Below are 20,351 nucleotides of genomic sequence, written 5' to 3' on the forward strand. Positions count from 1 at the left end.
AAATGTTTGCTCACTGACATAAGTTGTTCCAAACACTGATGCCATACCAGAAGCAAACGAAGTCTCATTGCAGGTACTTACACAGAAGGTACAATGCAGCGGCGAGCCGGATGAACTGACCTCATGGGCCGTAGTTTGGACTATGATAGAATCTATGAGATAAAATCATAGATTTGATAACTGATTAACGATTCCAAAAATGGTATTAAATTGTGAGTTATATCCCGATAAAGTCAAAACCAAAATTTATACTTGGAATAATGGTCTGCGTTATTTACAACAGTAGAATTAACGGTAAATCGTGATATTTACACAATAAACTGTTACAAATAATTGTTCAGTTACCTTTTTAACAGATGCACCACAGTGTAACGGTTGGATGCTGCCCACAAGAAGATAGTTTTAATAAATGGCAGCGACATCAACAGCTTACATAACATTGAGTCCACAATGACATACTGTTTTACAGAATTAAAAGGCAAACATTCGCCCATTAAGTTGTCTCGTACATGCAATTGTCCTCCTACTTATCAAACTTAATTCTGTGGTCGATTAATGCTATCTCTCCTACATACGAGAACAGTATGTAGGGAGGGTAGCGTTAATTGGACATTAAAAAGTGGATAAAAGTTTGTGCAATAAGCTGCCTCGTACAAACAATTATTCATTCTACAGGGTGTCCACAAAGTCTGGGTACAGGGAGTAAATAAAATCGTAACATAAACAATTAAATATTAGAAATAATTTCTTAAAATATGTGTTAATCCCCATGTGGGTACATGGAGTAAATAAAATCATAACATAAACAATTAAATATAAGAAATAATAATTTCTTAAAGTATGTGTTAATCCCCATGTACCCAGACTTTGTGGACACCCTGTACTTCCTTAAATTAATTCTGTGACCGATTAATGTTACCTTCCTTCCATACTAGTACAGTAAAATCTGTGACTTTAACTTAGTTTCCACCTAACCACTTTGAAACGTCTTGGATTAGCGGTTGGCTATGTTAGGTGTAGTGGAAGTAAATCCTAGATTATGTAAGTGTAAAGTGTGTATATTAATCGCGTGAAGGCGCGTGGCTTAGCGGTTAGGGATGCTTTGATCGCGAGACTTTGGTTCCGATCAACAGACCGGGAGGTGTGTTGTATTCTTCATTTCATATTGCTCTGCGTTCACGTCGACATCTGACGTGTGGCTCACCGTGCACCTGTTCAGGTAACGTCGACTTAATGGAAGGAGTGAGCTCATGCACAGCACAAACATTTTGATCACTAAAAACAAATCATCTGTGCAGTTACTCAGCAAGAAATTGCGGAATCCTCTTTCTCAAACTTGTGAGTCTACTAACAGCAACATTAAACGCTCGTCTTCAAATTTCGCCGAGGTTGACTTTACCTTTCATCCTTCTAGGGGTCGATAGAATAAGTAACAGTTAAATACTGGGGTCGATGTAACCGACTTTTCCCACCCTTAAAATTGCTGACCTCGTGCCAAAATTTGAAACCAGTATTAAGCACTCGTTAATGTTTTAAATATAGTTCGATTTAAAGGGGCAATAACCTATTTTATATCGTAAGAACAGGAATAGTAGTGTTGTGATATGAAGTGGGCAACATAGAAGAAAGCTAAATAATGGTTGGTTGAAACCTCTCACTCGCAATTGTAAACATTGTATTTTCTTTTTAACTCATGAATACTGTAACTTACGGGAATTACAATACGTCAGTTGATGCCATAAACTGATTGCTAATGAATCCGAATAAGCAGTCTTCAGTAATTAAATAAAGCAACTGACCAGTGAATGAAAAATGTGCTCCCCTACAAAAGAAAGTATTAACGATTTAAAAAAGAAAAGACGAGCAACTTGGATTTACAGAGGTCTCACCGAGATTCGAACTCGGATCACTGGATTCAAAGCCCAGAGTGCTAACCATTACACCATGAGACCTGTGCTTCTAAAGTATTCAATGAATAAAAACATGTGATAAATATTTATTCAGAGTTTAAATTTTGATTTTAACATCAGCTGCAAATATCTCACAGTCCAATGTTTAATATTTAATCGTCTAATCCAGTTAGATCTAAAACAGGCTCTGGATGACCCTAGACATTTTGGTGAAGATGGTTAGGGGGAACTGAGCAGAAGTTCCAAGTGTGGCTAGCATCAATCTGTGATGGAATGGGAAAAAAATCTGATCAGTAAGTTGAAAATGAATGGGACAGCATTCTGCATAAATCTTCTCTGCATAAATCTTTATCACATATTTTCATTCACTGAATCCCTTACCAAGCGCAGGTCTCATGGTGTAATGGTTAGCACTCTGGACTTTGAATCCAGCGATCCGAGTTCGAATCTCGGTGAGACCTTGGCATTTCTCTGTAAATTCAAGCTACTTGCTTTTTTTTCTTTTTAAATCTTTAATACTTTCTTTCGTTGGAGAGCACGTTTTTCCTTCACTGCATGTATGCATATGAGATAGTTTGGGTGAAGCATTGTGTGGTACAACTTTGAAGAAGGTTGTTGTTTAAAGCTAGAACAATGCGAAAAAGCAAGCTACTAAAAGAAAAGAGAACAAAACAAAATTGCAGTTTTTACCTTGTTATTCTATATTTCAGGGTGAAGACCTCTTCTTCAGGACAAGTGGAAAAAACGGATGGAAAAAGACGTTTCTCATATTATATATATATATATATATATATATATATATATATATATGTATATATATATATATGTATATATATATATATATATATATATATATATATATATATATATATATATATATATATATATATATATATATATATATGTATATATATATATATGTATATATATATATGTATATATATATATGTATATATATATATATATATATATATATATATATATATATATATATGTATATATATATATATATATATGTATATATATATATATATATATGTATATATATATATATATATATATATATATATATATATATATATATATATGTATATATATATATATATATAGGTATATATATATATATATATATATATATATATATATATATGTATATATGTATATATGTATATATATATGTATATATATATATATATATAGGTATATATATATATATATATATATATATATATATATATGTATATATGTATATATGTATATATATATGTATATATGTATATATATATATATATATATATATATATATATATATATATAAAGTGTAGTATATTGCCACTTAAGTGTGGCTGACCCCTAGGGGGGGATGTTACTGTTGCTTTTAGCCCCAGGAGGACATCTCCTCCAGCTGGCTTATCGACACACGACTGTGTCCTGTTTGCCAAGGGAGTTATCCCTCTCACCACGGCCAGCAGCACGAACGTTCGTGCTGCTGGCCGTGGTGAGAGGGATAACTCCCTTGGCAAACAGGACACAGTCGTGTGTCGATAAGCCAGCTGGAGGAGATGTCCTCCTGGGGCTAAAAGCAACAGTAACATCCACCCCTAGGTGTCAGCCACACTTAAGTGGCAATATACTACACTTTATCGTGCAGTTACTGTTAATACTTCATTTAGAGAATTAACATATATATATATATATATACATATATACATATATATATATACACATATATACATATACATATATATATATATATATATATATATATACATATATATATATATATATATATATATATATATATATATATATATATATATATATATATATATATATATATATATATATATATATATATGTATATATATATATATATATATATATATATTGGCGTAGGTATGGCTGTGTGATTTGTTTTTGTTTCCCAACCACATGGTTCCGGGATTTGGTAAACGGAAATTGAAAGAAGCCCGTCGCATGTGTGTGTGTGTGTCTTTGTGACTAAATTTAGTTTGTTTTGTAACTTAGCGACTCGGTAAAAAAAAAAGATACCGACGTCGATGTATTCGAATAGAATCCTTCAAGGGAGTACTTCGAAAGGAAATGGCGGCAGTCCAGTCACTGAAAAAAACAAAAAACAAAACAAAAAAAAAACATAAAAGATATTTACGATATATTTTTTATATATACGTATGTATGTGTCTGTGTCTGTGTGTGTTTGCGCGCGTGTATGTGTGTATGTATATGTGAGTATATATATATAACCAAAATAAAGAGAAAATCACATTTTCAATTGTTGAATTTACCATACAAAACTGACAATCGTGTCTGTTGTATAGAAAATATTGAAATTAATATATCTGAAAATACGTACAGTATTAACGTTTTCAAAGCGATCCAAAATGAACTAATTTTGGATCAGCTTAAAAACGTTGTATTAACATGTATTTTCGGAAATATTAATTTCAATGATATTTTCCTTATCTAAAGATGTTAATACAACGGAAAAAAATTGTTGGCTTTGTAAGGTGAATTCTACAATTAAAGATGTGGTCTTCTCAATACGCATTTGTTTTTTGTCTAATACTCTGAATTTCTCGAAATCCTTCTAAATGATATTTGGATGTGGTATATTCTACTTCTATTTATTGCTATCTGATAGCTAACCAAATTCGGTTCTTTTCCTTTTGGCCGGCACATAGAAAAAATAATTTTTTGTAACTAAACACTTTCAAATTTCGTATACTGGTAGAATGTGTCATTTAAAATATCATTCACTCTTGGCGTTTTTAAGAAAATTCTTTATTTTCGAAGTTATTTTGTGTTAAAGTTGTCGTATTTAGGTAATTTCAACTAATCAATGACGTCTATTGAGGTGAAAACAATTACTGCTGTGGTCCATTCGGTTTGGTCGGCACTTTACGTACTCCAAAAAGCAGCAAACTTCAGCTTGTCCCTTGCGCATGCGTACTCATTAGATACTTGACACTTCAACGTATTCGACGCAAACTTGCGACGAGATAGGCTGTACTTAGTGAAAATGGAGAACCAGATGACACCTCATGCTTTTTCATTTTATAGAGGTAAGAAAGTGACAGAAAGCTGCAGGAAGACATTGCTTTGTGTACAGAGAAGATGCCGTTACAGAACGAATTTTCAATAAATGGTTTTCAAGATTTCGATCCGGCCAATTAAAATTAACAGCGTCATCAACGGCTGTTATATGACCATGATAGTTGCAGATATTCCCCAAATTTACATCACATCGGCCTTTTCCGTAAAAAGGAAAAGGCCGATGTGTCAGGGTTAGGGTTAGGGTTAGGGTTAGGGACGGAATTCCCTAACCCTAAAACCCTTTTACCGTGGTTTAAGTGACAGCTTTGGAACTGGTAACGTAAGATCGCCGAAATGCTTTGCGCAAGAAATAATCGATCTGCCCACAAGATGGCAGAAAATGCTGGAACGAAACGGTATATCATTGATTGAATAATTCGATTTGTGCTTAAAACCTGAAGCTTTTTTTTTTTGCTTTAAAAATCGAGCGGACCTCAGTATACGTACATCTTTTATTTCTTTCAGTCATTAGATTGCGGCCATGCTGGGGCACCGCTTTCAAGCATTTTTAGTCGAATGAACTGAACCCAGTACTTATTTTTTTTGTTAAGCCTGTACTTATGCTATTGGGCTCTCTGCCGAACCGCAAGGTAACGCCGGTTGTCAAGCGGTGGAGGGGACAAACACAAACAGAAAGATACACACACACACACACACGCACGCACACATACACACACAAACACACACACACACACACAAACACGTATATATATATATACATATACATATAAACATACATTCACACACACATATATATTCATATATACATACATACAAACATACACAAACAACACACATGTATATGTATACACATGTGTAGATGTATATATATATATAGATGTACATGTAATATGTACACATATATACATATATATACATGCATACAGATATCTATACATATATACACCCATCACACACAAACACATGCACACAAACACACACATTAGTCATTTGTTTTCTTATCCAAAACCACGTCAAAAGTACTGAACGGATCTTTATGAAATTTGGAAATTATATTCTATGTATAACGGCCATAACTCCCATGAAAATTCATATATTTTTGATGTTGATGAAATTTTAACCCGAACATAACAGATGAGCATTATTTGTAATTCAACGGTACAACAGTGTAAGACTACCCTTTCAGATATACTTTCATTGTGATTTCTGCAATGTGGTGCATAAATTGTCAAGTAAATGAGACGCATCTTTGCCTCCACTGATTCACTTGCAAAGTGTTGAGTAAAATTATTTCGTTGCAGACATCCTTTGGGTCTTTTTATTATCACTACGACACACATAGTCCCCAGCTGGTAACATTGATTTCAAGGCCCCCCTGGATGAGAGACTGGCATTCCACTTAATGTCTATGTTCCATGCTGGCATGGATTGGAGAGTTATTAATGTAGAAATATGGTATCGTAGCTACTAACAGTTGAGGGTTGCGTAGTCTAGACGGCGTTTTTAGATTTCATTATTCTCTTTAACCCGGGCAAAGCTGGGTATTTCTGCTAGTATATATATATAAATATATATGTGTGTGTATATAAATGTATATATATATATATATATATATATATATATATATATATATATATATATATATATATATATATATATATATAAATATATATATATATATATATATATATATATATATATATATATATATATATATATATATAAATATATATATATATATATAAATATATATATATATATATATATAAATATATATATATATATATATATATATATATATATATATATATATATATATATATATATATATATATATATATATATATATATATATATATATAAATATATATATATATATATATATATATATATATATATATATATATATATATATATATAAATATATATATATATATATATATATATATATATATAAATATATATGTATATATATATATATATATATATATATATATAAATATATATATATATATATATATATATATATATATATATATACGAAATCGGTCATTTTTGCAAACCGCTAGTGCACTGTGACGTAATCAACGAATACCGTGTCACGCAAGGACTAACACAAAAACATACACACGCAAATACACACTTACACACACTTACATTCACGTGCATTTATACATGGACATATATACCTGCTAAGCAGGTAATCTAATCACTTTGTAGTTTTGCACCTGATGCCCGCTAAATCAGCGTTAATCAGCATATTCTACTTATATCTTCAGCCGATATCGCCTTAGGTCTCATGGTGTAATGGTTAGCACTCTGGACTCTGAATCCAGTGATCCGAGTTCAAGTCTCGGTGAGACCTCATGTTCTTTTGCATATACACTTTTTTTTTTAGTTTTTTAATCTGCTATACAGTAATCTCTCGCCAAATCGCGGTTCACCTATCACGGTTTATTATTTAAGATTCCTCCGTAGTGTCGTTTTGCATTTATAATAAAATGAATATATACAAATTATATAAATAAAAATTTAAATAATAACAAATTACAAAAATAGTAAAAATTATAAAAATAATAAAAATTTAAATAATAACAAATTATAAAAACAGTAAAAATTATAAAAATAATAAAATTTTCACCTATCGCGGGGGCGAGGCGGGGTTTGGTACATAACACCCGTGATAGTCGAGGGATTATGTGTGTGTATATATATATATAGACATATCTAAAATTCATGCTACATATGTTTTATAACTAGCGGAATCTGCGCTATTATTTTTTTTATTTGTTTTTCAGTCATTCGACTGCGGCCATGCTGGAGCACCATCTTTAGTCGACCCCAGTACTTATTCTTTGTAAGCGTAGTATTTGTTTTATCGAATTTTTTGCCGAACTGCTAAGTTACGGGGACTTAAACACATCAAAATCGGTTGTCAAGCGATGGTGTGGGAACAAACGCAGATACACATACACATACACACGCACGCACACACGCACACACACACACACACACACACACACACACACACACACACACGAACACACACGTATACATATATACGATGGGCTTCTTTCGGCTTCCGTCTACCAAATCCACTCACAAGGCTTTGGCCGGCCCCAGGCTATAGTAGAAGATACTTGCACAAGTGAACCCGGAACTATGTGGTTGGTAAGTAAGCTACTTTATTTCATTTCGATTGGCCATTTAGGCCTTACAAAGAGGGGACAAACAAGGACAGACAGACAGGCATAAAGTAGCTGCGGGCTGGACACAGACATTAATGAGATGAAAGTAAGAACAAAAATATGAAATAAAAGTGGGAGGGGCACCGGCGCCCGCCGACCGGTAACCCCTGGAAAACATTGTTCAATAAGTTCAATAATAAACACAATTAATATTACAAGGTTCAATTTAATCTACTTCATCGGTGCCCCCAAGCAAGTTGACTTGCCGCTTGCAGACAACTCTGCACCGACAAGTCGGGCCCCATGAAGAGGAATGTGAATTTCTTCCATGACCTTTGACAAAACTCACATTGTACAACCTCCGCAATCACCTGCGGCGGCCATACTGGACTGGCTGTGCAATCCGAGTTATTACGTTCTCGGTCGCACAGTCCGTCGAAGAATTCTTTTACAGGCCCTCTCCAGTGATAAAGGAGGAGAAACTCCCCCTCCTCACGGGAAGGGGCCTCAAGCTGCTCCGGCAGTGTCCTACTTCCCACCGACGGAGCATTTTCTGCTGGTGGCACACATCCCGCCAGCGATTCAGTCTGCGGCAAGCTACTTAGCACACAGGCACTCCTGCGTCAATTCCCTAATTTTTGAAAAATATTCGCATATACAGCAACCACAGTTGCTAACAATGAACTATAAAATAACCTTTTTTTTTTCAGCTTATCGTATTTCGCTGGGGGAAAAATTCACACCCTTCTGCTCCAATAAAACGCTATTGTTCCTGAAAGTTGTTTTGTTTTCCATATCTTCTACAGCCTGCTTGAAGCTCGCTATCGTCCTATACCTCGATCCTCAGATCTTACCTTCACACACACACACACACACACACACACACACACACACATACATACAGTCAAGCATACATACATACATACATACATACATACATACATACGTACATACACTCAAACATACATACATACATACACACACACATACATACATACATACGTCCATACGTATTTACATGCACACATACATACATACATGCATACATACATACATACATACATACATACATACATACGTCCATACGTATATACATACATACATACATACATACATACATACATACATACCAGAAAGCAACCAACCAGCACGCACATAACAAATGCAGTCTGTAAGCAGAACAGTAAAATTATGCAAAACTTTACATTGTATCCATTCAGACAACACCTGCTGAACAGTGAAGAAAGAAATGAGTACATTCCATGCGTACACAAAAGTGAGAAGATCAACATCTTCAGAGTTGGAGAAGGAATACTGTGCAGGTACTCTGAGAATACAACTGCTGTCATGCAACCCAAAGGAGACAGGATTTGGCCTACCTAAGCAGAAACTTGGAGGAGAAACAGGCATCATACAAATGATAAGCAATGCTTGGGTACATATTCCGTTAGAGGGCAACAACAGCAATAACAGGAAGAGTGACTGATTGGCACTCCGTCGGTTGTGACGGCGAGGGTTCCACTTGATCCGATCAACGGAACAGCCTGCTCGTGAAATTAACGTGCAAGTGGCTGAGCACTCCACAGACACGTGTACCCTTAACGTAGCTCTCGGGGAGATTCAGCGTGACACAGAGTGTGACAAGGCTGGCCCTTTGAAATACAGGTACAACAGAAACAGGAAGAAAGAGTAAGAGAAAGTTGTGGTGAAAGAGTACAGCAGGGTTCGCCACCATCCTCTGCTGGAGCCTCATGGAGCTTTAGGTCTGGTCTGGGAATCGAAACCGCGAACCTACGACCGCGAGTCTGCTGCCCTAACCATTGGGCCATTGCGCCTCCACACAGGAAGAGTAGCGTCTGCTGGACCTGCGTTACGCACGCATGCATGCACACACACACACACATACACACGCGCGCGTATTTACCTTCATAAAAAACGAATGGAGAAATTCGAAGAAGTTCTTTGGTCCAATGGCAGAGTGCCTGTTATGTGTACATACAAAGAATGCCGGTTCGAGTTCCATGAGTAGCCTTCGACATTTTCTATCCATAGGTTTTTGTATCCATTATTTATACACTATTAAGGCGGCGAGCTGGCAGAAACATTAACACGCCGGACGAAATGCTTAGCAGTATTTCGTCTGCTGTTACGTTCTGAGTTCAAATTCCGCCGAGGTCGACTTTGTCCTTCATCCTTTCAGGGTCGATTAAATAAGTACCAGTTACGTACTGGGGTCGATATAATCGACTTAATCCGTTTCTCTGTCCTTGTTTGTCTCCTCTGTGTCTAGCCTCTTATGAGCAGTAAAGAAATAAGAAACATTAACACGGCGGACGAAATGCTTAGCGGTATTTCGTCAACCATTACGTTCTGAGTTCAAATGCCACCGAGGTCGACTTTGCCTTTCATCCTTTCGGGGTCGATTAAATAAGTACCAGTTATGCACTGGGGTCGGTGTAATCGACTTAATCCGTTTGTTGTACTTGTTTGTCCCCTCTATGTTTAGCCCCCTGTGGGCAATAAAGAAATAATTATTTATACACTATTATGTGTAGCTTTATCTGCTTCGAGATTCGCCGATCCAATATATCTATATGTATCTATGTGCATGCTGTACTAATCAGTAATCATACTCATTAGCCATATTGTACACACGTAATTCTGTTAAAGGAAATATTCTATAACATCAGATTCATACGCACATTGAATGTAACATAATATATAGATTTCGTTATAGCAAAAGTACCCACATAGATCGATAAACGAGACACATATCAATAATGAATATATAAATTGTTACTTAGATCATAAGAGAAGTTAATATTCATATTTTTATTCCGATATCTATTTTGAAATATCTGTGAAAATACGAGATTTATTACTCTGCTCTTACTGTCTTGTGTGGATAATGAACGAAAATTAAGAAAAACTACTTCGTTGAAGTATATTAAGACATAACAACTATATTGAATAGAGATAAATAATATAACTATATTTATTGCATTGCATTTAATGTTCTGGATAAAATACTTATTGGGAAAGTGGAGAAGAAAAAAAAAATTATACACACGATATTTTTGAAAGATTTGTATTAACTGTGAGTGTATAACAGGGGCCTATTTAAAAAAAATAAAACACAACATTTTGTTATTGAAAGTTAACGCCATCTTGTTGATTATAAGACACTAAGAAGAGTTAACTATACAATTAGTTCGATTAGAGAAATTAAATTAAGTTAATTAAAAATTTTTATATTGAAACTATTTAATTGGGTATTTCATAAAGGGATAATTTCTAGAAAAGGAGTGACATTCAAGTGTGTTGGTCTATCCTGGACAAAGTCAGATGCATGCGTTGCAACGCAGTCTACTATAATGAATCCATAAACACATATATAACATCCAAGGGTATATTATTTTTTCCTTCTGAAGATATGCTCAGCTCATATAAATTTAACATTCACTTAATATTTACTAAGTATTAATTGAAACAGCTGTAAGGAATGATGATTAATTTGCGATAAATAAACAATTATTAACTTCCCAGTCTCCATTTTGTTTTTCTTCTCTTGTATATATATATACGTATGTATGTATGTATGTTTGTATGTATGTATGTATGTATGTATGTATGTATGTATCTATCTATCTATCTATCTATCTATACATATATATAGATATATAGGACAGGGAATCGTCAATTAGTAATAAAATTAATAATTAACAATTTTGCCGGGTAGCTCAGTATGAAAAAACCTTTATCGGTAAAACCATTTATAATCATAAATATACAGGGATTAGCAGAAGCCTGCTTCTCCAACATACTGAGAATTCAGAAATAGCAGTCAAAGAACTACTGATTCCAAACTACAAATTTTTACTCTAACGGATGCTAATCCCTGTATATTTATGATTATACATACATATATATATATATATATATATATATATATATATATATATATATATATATATATATATATATATAGAGAGAGAGAGAGAGAGAGAGGTAAGTAGAGCTAGCGGTTGGAATAACCGTCTAAGGGATAAGAATATCCGTTACTACTACCGGTATAAATTACCTATGTTAACCTTGGGCATGGATATGCGAGCATATTATACAAAACTTAAGTTTTGTATAAAAAAATAATAACAAATGGTAGCCAATGTGTTTGTTGATCAAAAGTTTTCTCTATTTTCTGTTTATATATATATATATATATGATTATGTGTATTTCTTCTATCTTAATGAAGAAAAATTCTTCGGATAGAATAAATGGGTTAATAGAAACCAATGTAGCAAGGAACACAAAATAACTGTGGTGTAGTTCCTGTTTTTAAGGCAGGAACTCCTTGAAATTTTGGGTATTTGAGTATATTTAAAAATTTAAGGAATGGAGAAAACGCATGTTATAATTGCATACTTTATTCCTACATATGTTTCAAAGGATTACAACCTGTGTGATCCATAGGGATCTGTGATATTAAAATTGTAACCTTCTCATCAGGGAAAGCATGGGAATCATCTTAAACGTAAGACATTATGACCGCGGTCATAATGTCTTACGTTTAAGATGATTCCCATGCTTTCCCTGAAGAGAAGTTTACAATTTTAATATCAAAGATCCCTATGGATCACAGGTTGTAATCCTTTGAAACGTATGAAGGAATAAAGTATGCAATTATAACATACGTTTTCTCCATTCCTTAAATTTATATATATATATATGTATATATATATATGGTGGGTGGTATGCGTCCAAACAGTTGAATACGTTTAGTGTTGACAGAAATGCAAAAAGCCTTCCCGATAGTGAAGGTAATGTCGAAATATATTCACTAAAACTGAATTTTGCAAGAAGGAAACACCAGAGAGGAATCAACCTTAACAACGTGTCGTCTGCCAGAAAGAAAAGCACAGTATACTTAAAGCGAGACTGTAATATCTTGAAGGACACATCGGACAATGGGAAAGAAGAGTTCAATGGATTATGTTGTTTGGGTGGGAGTCAAACAACAACAACAACGATGGCGACGCCAACAGACGACACAACATTAGCAAATCGGCCCCACGATAATAGCGTTTTTGTTTTGGTAGACATAGCGGCAGATAAATAGTTATATATATATATATATATATATATATATATATATATATATACATATAATAATAATATTAGGGACAAAATCCAAAATTACAGGTTAAAATCAATTTATAAAAAATTAAAATTAAAATCAATTTATAAAAAATTAAAATTAAATTGAGCTTTATAGATAAAATATATATAAAATATATAGTTTTAGGAGAAATAACCAACTTTCAAGAACTCATCGATGAAAATCCACTATCACATATAGAAAAATTAACAATTAAAAGCACAATAAATGAGTATAATATAAAACAAAGTAAATATCATAAGATAAAGATAATTGTTAATTTTTCGATATGTGATAGTGGATTTTCATCGATGAGTTCTTGAAACTTGGTTATATATTTTATATATATATATGCATGTATACATATATATAGACCGAAAAAGACAGACTGATAGACAAATAGATAGATAGATAGATAGATAGATAGATAGATAGATAGATAGATAGATAGATAGAAAAAGACGGACTGATAGACAGACAAATGGATAGACAGATAGGCAGACAGACAAACAGACAGACAGACAAACAAATACATAGATAGATAGAAAAAGACAGACTGATAGACAGACAGGTAGATAGACAAACAGACAGATAGATAGATAGACAGACTGATAGATAGATAGATAAATAGGTAGGTAGACAAACAGGTAAATAGAAAGATAAAGAAAGTGAGAGGTAAGAGTTGATAAATGCGAGGGAGGGGAGTAGAGAGAAGGGAGGGGAGTAAAGAAGGAGAGAAAGAGAGAGGGAAGGTGTGCGAGAGAGATATAGAGAGTGAAAAAAAAATGAGAAGGAAAGAGTAGATAAAGCAAAATGAGAGGGAGGAGTAAATGGAAAGCGGGAGGCGAAAGAGTGAGAGATGATGTAGTAGAGAGAATAAGAGACTACAGTTGAAGGCAGGAAAAAAAAGAAAAGGCAAAGAGGAAGGGAGAGAGAGAGAGAGAGAGAGAGAGAGAGAGAGAGAGGTGAAATTCAAACCGTTCACGAACGCTAAGAAGGCAGCCCGCCTTTTACAGTATCGTCTTTGTATTATGTTACTCCGTAGACGGCTGCTGATACAGCACGAGCTTTCTGCATTTATATAAGTTAACAAAATACACACGAGGTTGTTCTAATTCTCCGTCGGTGATTTAAGTAAGAAATGCAAACTGAAATTAGTCTGTTTGATTTAATTTATTTACCTTTCATCATACTAAAAATCAATCCATTTGAAAAAAAAAACAAAAAAAAAACAGTAAAACGTTTATATAGTAATTTTGAGTGATAAAAGTCGACTTGGGGAATTAGCTCAGATGGTAGAGCGCTCGCTTAGCATGCGAGAGGTACCGGGATCGATGCCCGGATTCTCCAATAATTAATTTTAGTTCAATCTTTTAACATTAAAAGAGTAATGTCGTTTTCTATTTCCTTTCTAATTTATCCGTATATCTATCGACAAGTGTATTGCAATTGGTCATGGTCGTTGAGTTTTTGTTTTTCTGTATTGTTTATAGTGAAACAAAATATCAACAAAGGTGGCCAGTTGTAATGTAAACACTGGTTAATATACGGAAGGAATTTCAACCATGTTTCGTTGTCTGCTACCACAACAGTTCCTTTATAGGATCCAGTTAGCTCAAGACATCATCAGGAGGAACCACGTCCGGTTTCGGCTCCTACTCCTCTACCGTTTTGACGTGACGGGGCCACCCGCTTTCGGAGGTATCTTCAGCTCTGGTGTTGGGTGCATGTCTTCTTTCACTGTTTGTGACTGTTCTAATTCAACTGTGGAATGTCCCTCGCTATGGTTATTTTCCAGGAGGTTCTGGCCACACGTCTTACGGTTCATCAACCCGCGTTGTTGAATTACTTTCTTCCGACATACCTTCCCTTGGTGGATTAGGATCCAGTTAGCTGAAGACATCATCAGGAGGAACCACGTCCGGTTTCGGCCCCTACTTCTCTACTTGGTTCTATCACACATACAAACATATATCTCGCTGAATAAGAACATTCGCGCACACACACACACGCACAAATAAACTAGTAATACATATAAAAGTAATAAAAAGAACGATCCAGCTTAAACAACCAGTCACTGGAGAATCCGGGCATCGATCCCGGTACCTCTCGCATGCTAAGCGAGCGCTCTACCATCTGAGCTAATTCCCCATTCGCATGTTACAGTCATTAATAATAGTAATAAATTTAAGCTTGCAGACTCGATACCGTCCCGGACAGAATGTTTAGTGGCAGTTTTTCTGGTTCTACGTTCTATGTTGACATGTCGCCGAGGTCGACTTTGCCTATCAGTCTTTTCGGGTCAATAAAATAAGTACCAGTTATTAACTGGGTCGATGAAATCGATTAGTCTACCAGAACTTTCGGGTCTTTTTGCCTGTAGTAAAAAGGATTATTATTAATAGTAATACTGGAAACTAATGGGTGAATCTCTTTTATCTTTTCTTTTTTTTACTTAATCCTATCATTGAATTGCGGCCAAGCTGGGGCATCACATTAAAGCATTTGCTCGAACAAATCGGTCCCAGGGCATATTTTAAAATCTGATACTTGCGCTCCTGATTTCTTTTGCCGAACCGCTAGGTTACGAGAACATAAACAAGTCAACACCGGTTGTCAAGCAGTGGCAAGGTTAAACACTAAGACACACACACACACACAAGTAAACACACACACACACACACACACACACACACACACACGCACACACACACACACACAATGGGCTTTTACAAAGTTTCCATCTATAAAATGCATTGGTCGGCCTGGTGCTCTTGTAAGAGACACTTACCCCTTGCTCAAAGTGCCTCCATAAGATTGAACCCGAAACCACATTTAAATTGACATTTAGTTCAACATGAAGTACTTGTGGAAATACCAGTTATTTTGAAAATTGTAGGATGAAATTGTATATTTTTCTTAAACATTTAATTTTTTTTAGATGAAAATCCACATAGACAGTATTGAAAGAGTATCAGTCAATCAATCAATCAATCAATCAATCAATCAATCTATCTATCTATCTATCTATCTATCTATCTATCTATCTATCTATCTATCTATCTATCATCATGGACGGACGGTAGACACATCGGCTCCCATGTAAGTTGCATTTTTCACCTCTTAAAAGACCTATTTTGTTTTAAAATTTTGTATAAGTTGTGTATAACACAAAATACTTCGTGAACATATATTTTTCAAATCGGAAATAGCTCTATTTAGAGCCTTATTTCCAAAAATTCAAACATATCTTCCTCGTTCCTAGCCATATTCTTTAAAACGAATATGGCTAAGGTTTTCAACGAGGCCGACTTCCCGCTCCTAATGCCAGAGGCGAAAACACTTAATGCCGTTCCGCATGAACGCAGACAAGTGATGAAGAAGAGCAATGATTCTGAGTCAACTGCTGCTGCCTCAACCACCACCACTACCACCATCACGTGTACAAACTCTGCTGCTACAGCAGTCTTGCCTGCCACCGTCACCAGTGACAACAACAACAACAACGACAAAGACAACAACAACAACAGCAACAACAACGACAACGACACAAATGTCCTTGCTAACACGACCACTGTCCTCACCACTGCTACTACCAGTGACAATAACAACAGCAACAACAACAGGACACCGACCTTCAACACCAACACCACCACTACTTCGACAAACTCTGCCGCCACTACCACCACCTTTGAACCTGGCAGTACCAACACCACTGTCAATACCACCATCAACAACTACAAGACGAACAAGATAAACAACACCACAAACGCCACAAACAACATATCTGCCAGCATCACAAAAACAAATTTTGCCGATGCAACGAAAGAAAAAAGAACAATATTAACATTCACCCAAAAACAAATCAATGACACAAAATCCCTTCTCACGAAAGAAGGTGACACTGTACAAATACACATACCAAAAGCAATTATTGAAAATACAAACAAGAAGCACATATCATACAGACTTATCAACAAGAAAACGAAGCGACCGGAGAGTTTCTCCACCCAAAAAATTGAGATTTGTCTCAAACCGATATGGCCCTTTCAAAGTCATGTTACTTGGGGACGAAAATTTGCCACGGTCCTAGTACGCTTTAAGAGCGAACAGTTAGCGAAGGAATTTTCAACACTCTCTCTCCACACAGATGACTTGGTGATGATACCGAGTTATCTTGAACAGAGAGTGACGAAGGTGACAGTAAAGAATGTCCCTTCACAAGTGGAAACCCAGTGGATAGTAGGTTCTATATGCCTCGAAATGGAGGAGGCAAATATATTAGAAATTGCTACTGCAGAGGAGAAAAACTGGGAAGGGGGAAAAAAAGTCGAAGTCCTCCTCCATATCACTGAAGAGGAGTGCCAAAAGATCCCCACACACATCCAACTGGCAAAGGACCACAAGTTATATGTAGTGGTGGAAGGAAGGCGGCCACGTTGTTATGTATGCGGCAGCGAGGCACACCTCAAGGACAGTTGCCCAACCGCCGCCAACCAAAAAAAGCAACAAGGGCAACCACCAAAACCCGAAAAAAAAACCCTACTACCAACACCACCATCAACAATCAAAACAAGAGAAACACAAGCAACACTGGCAACTGAGAAGACAACAGCATCTGCAAAAACAACAAGTGAGGAAGCAGGGGAAAAGAAAGAAAATTCCAAGACTGTTTCCCCCTCCCCCACATCACACACACCTCACACAAATAACAAGCCATCAGCACCAACAAAAACAGCAACACAACCACTCACACAAGCACACACAGACGCTCACAATTTGCCCCTACCCCCTTCCGATTCCTCAGAACCTTCGTCGGAAGATGAAAGTAATGAGGAATGGCAAATAGCCCAGAAAGGAAGGAGGAAGAGGAGCAAGAAAAGAAAAGCAAACACAAACAAAGCAGGGAGATACACAACTCCCGAAAACACTCCAGACACCAACACAAGCACACACAACTACAACACAAGCAACAAAACCCCAAAAGCAAGTACACACACAATGCTCACTGCCATCAACACAAAAAACTCAGAGTTGATGGAATACATCAACACAAAAACAAACATAACAAACGAAGACATAAAAACCAGCAACCACCCATACACAACACCGCCAGAACACATCAAAATACTACACATAACACCAACCCTGCACCACACACTAAAATCTATTTTTCCAAAGGCAGTTGGCAAATGCCAAAAATACCTGGCGAAAAAACTATATAGTGATCTCCTCGAAGAAAACCCGAAGGAGGAGACACAAAAACTCTCAAACGGTAAGTGACTCTCTTTATAAAACTTTAACACTCAAATCAAAATGATGCTCAAGATTGGTTGTGTAAATGCGCGTGGCTTGGGGTCCCCTTGGAAACAAGGGTACCTCCTAAATGACATAAAGTCACATAAACTAGAAATCATAGCCATAAGCGAGACCAGACTCCATGATACGCGGGCCCTATCGTCCATGTTTGGCAGACAGTTTAACATTTATTTTTCTCCCTGTCTGCCGAGAATGGGCGGTAGTGGCACGGCGGTACTCTTTCGCAAGAGTCTGGATCTCGAAGTAAAGACAGTATTCATAGACCCGGAGGGTAGATTGGTTGTTCTGGATGTCGATGGCAGCGATGGGTGTGCTTTTCGACTCATATCAGTATACGCACCACCTTTAACAGGTAGGCCGGATTTCTTTCGACGTCTAGAAGTATTCCTAGGAACGTCTCGTCCTTTACTTTTAGTGGGGGATTGGAATGCTACCTTGGACACGCATCTAGACTATGTTGGCAGAGATAGGAATAGACGGGGATGCAAATGCCTCAAAGACCTGCTCAGACGCTTTCAACTGTCTGACAGGTACCGACTCGATTACCCGAATGCGCCAATGTGGACATGGACAAACCGCATCGGGTCGTCGAGATCGTATCTAGATAGAATACTGTGTAGGAGAGTAGATAGAGATAGCATAGGGTGTCCACAATTTCACATAGTCAGCTACACGGATCACAAACTTGTGACGTGTACGCTAGACTTAGATAAGACACATAGGCAGGGCTCCGGTTACTGGAAACTAAACGCGTCTTTCCCGTCGAGACCAGTTTTCAGAGACCGGATTAGCACGTTAGTAAAGAGGGCTTTGACAGGAGCCATCATCAATAACAAATGGTGGTTTGCCCTCAAGAGAGCAATAAAAGCAGAAGCGGTTAGGTATAGCAAAGCACTAGCCATAGACAGAAACAGAGTAGAGGGTGAACTAGTTAAGAAGCTAGAAGAGGCAATTAGAAGTGGCATCGCATCCGACGTTTTGGCGGCGAGGTTGGCCCTTGACCAACACTTCAACGCCAAACACGAAGGGTGCGTTGTCAGGGCTAGGATGCGTGCTCTAAGAAACGAAGGTGTTGGAGCCGCACGAGAGGCCCGGGTGGCGGAGGCGCAACAGGGCAACAAAGCCACCATTCGGTCTCTGGTGGACGAACAGGGGCGCGAACTGCTCGAGCCAAGCAAAATGTGTGAGGCCTTTCAGCGGCACTTTGCTCGACTGTTTGGGACGAATGGCGAGCGAGAACGCAGGGTGGACTTCAGTGCCTACCTGCACAGCCTGCCACGACTCTCGGCAAGAGAGGCGGAGTGCTGCGAAGGTGCCATCACGGCGGCGGAAGTGAGGGACGCGATGGCGGGATGCTCGAGGGACAAATCTCCGGGTTTGGATGGTCTGCCCTACGAGCTTTACAACTGTAAGCCAGACTTGTTTGGAGACGTCTTGGTGGCGGTGTACTGCAACTGGCAGCAAAACGGGAGCATTCCCGGTTTTGTGAGTCGAGGAGCCGTAACGCTGCTGAAGAAAGATCCAAACAAGGGGGACGTCATAGATAACTTTAGGCCCATCACTCTGCTCAATGCAGACTTGAAAATTTTGGCCAAGGTGTTAGCCAAGCGGTTGGCGCTTGTCATCGAGAAACTGATCGGCAAGGCGCAAACGTGCGCGGTGCCGGGCAGGAGCATCCATGACAACCTCCATCTGATGCGCTA

The 20,351-nt window shown here is 36.8% G+C and overlaps 5 non-coding genes across 5 annotated transcripts; 3 read left to right on the forward strand and 2 right to left on the reverse strand.

Moving 5' to 3' along the window:
* Nucleotides 1–1,880: 1,880 nt before the first annotated feature.
* Trnaq-uug (transfer RNA glutamine (anticodon UUG)) lies at nt 1,881–1,952 on the reverse strand. Its single transcript has one exon. It is a non-coding gene; the product is annotated as a tRNA-Gln (tRNA).
* A 347-nt stretch (nt 1,953–2,299) lies between these two features.
* On the forward strand, nt 2,300–2,371 carry Trnaq-uug (transfer RNA glutamine (anticodon UUG)). The gene has a single exon. It is a non-coding gene; the product is annotated as a tRNA-Gln (tRNA).
* Nucleotides 2,372–7,278: 4,907 nt separating this feature from the next.
* Nucleotides 7,279–7,350, forward strand: Trnaq-cug (transfer RNA glutamine (anticodon CUG)). Its single transcript has one exon. It is a non-coding gene; the product is annotated as a tRNA-Gln (tRNA).
* Nucleotides 7,351–14,606: 7,256 nt separating this feature from the next.
* Nucleotides 14,607–14,679, forward strand: Trnaa-agc (transfer RNA alanine (anticodon AGC)). Its single transcript has one exon. It is a non-coding gene; the product is annotated as a tRNA-Ala (tRNA).
* Nucleotides 14,680–15,407: 728 nt separating this feature from the next.
* Nucleotides 15,408–15,480, reverse strand: Trnaa-agc (transfer RNA alanine (anticodon AGC)). The gene has a single exon. It is a non-coding gene; the product is annotated as a tRNA-Ala (tRNA).
* Between the last annotated feature and the right edge of the window lie 4,871 nt (nt 15,481–20,351).

Source organism: Octopus bimaculoides, chromosome 5, assembly GCF_046866305.1.
Source record: "Octopus bimaculoides isolate indiv1 chromosome 5, ASM4686630v1, whole genome shotgun sequence".
Classification (NCBI taxonomy): domain Eukaryota; kingdom Metazoa; phylum Mollusca; class Cephalopoda; order Octopoda; family Octopodidae; genus Octopus; species Octopus bimaculoides.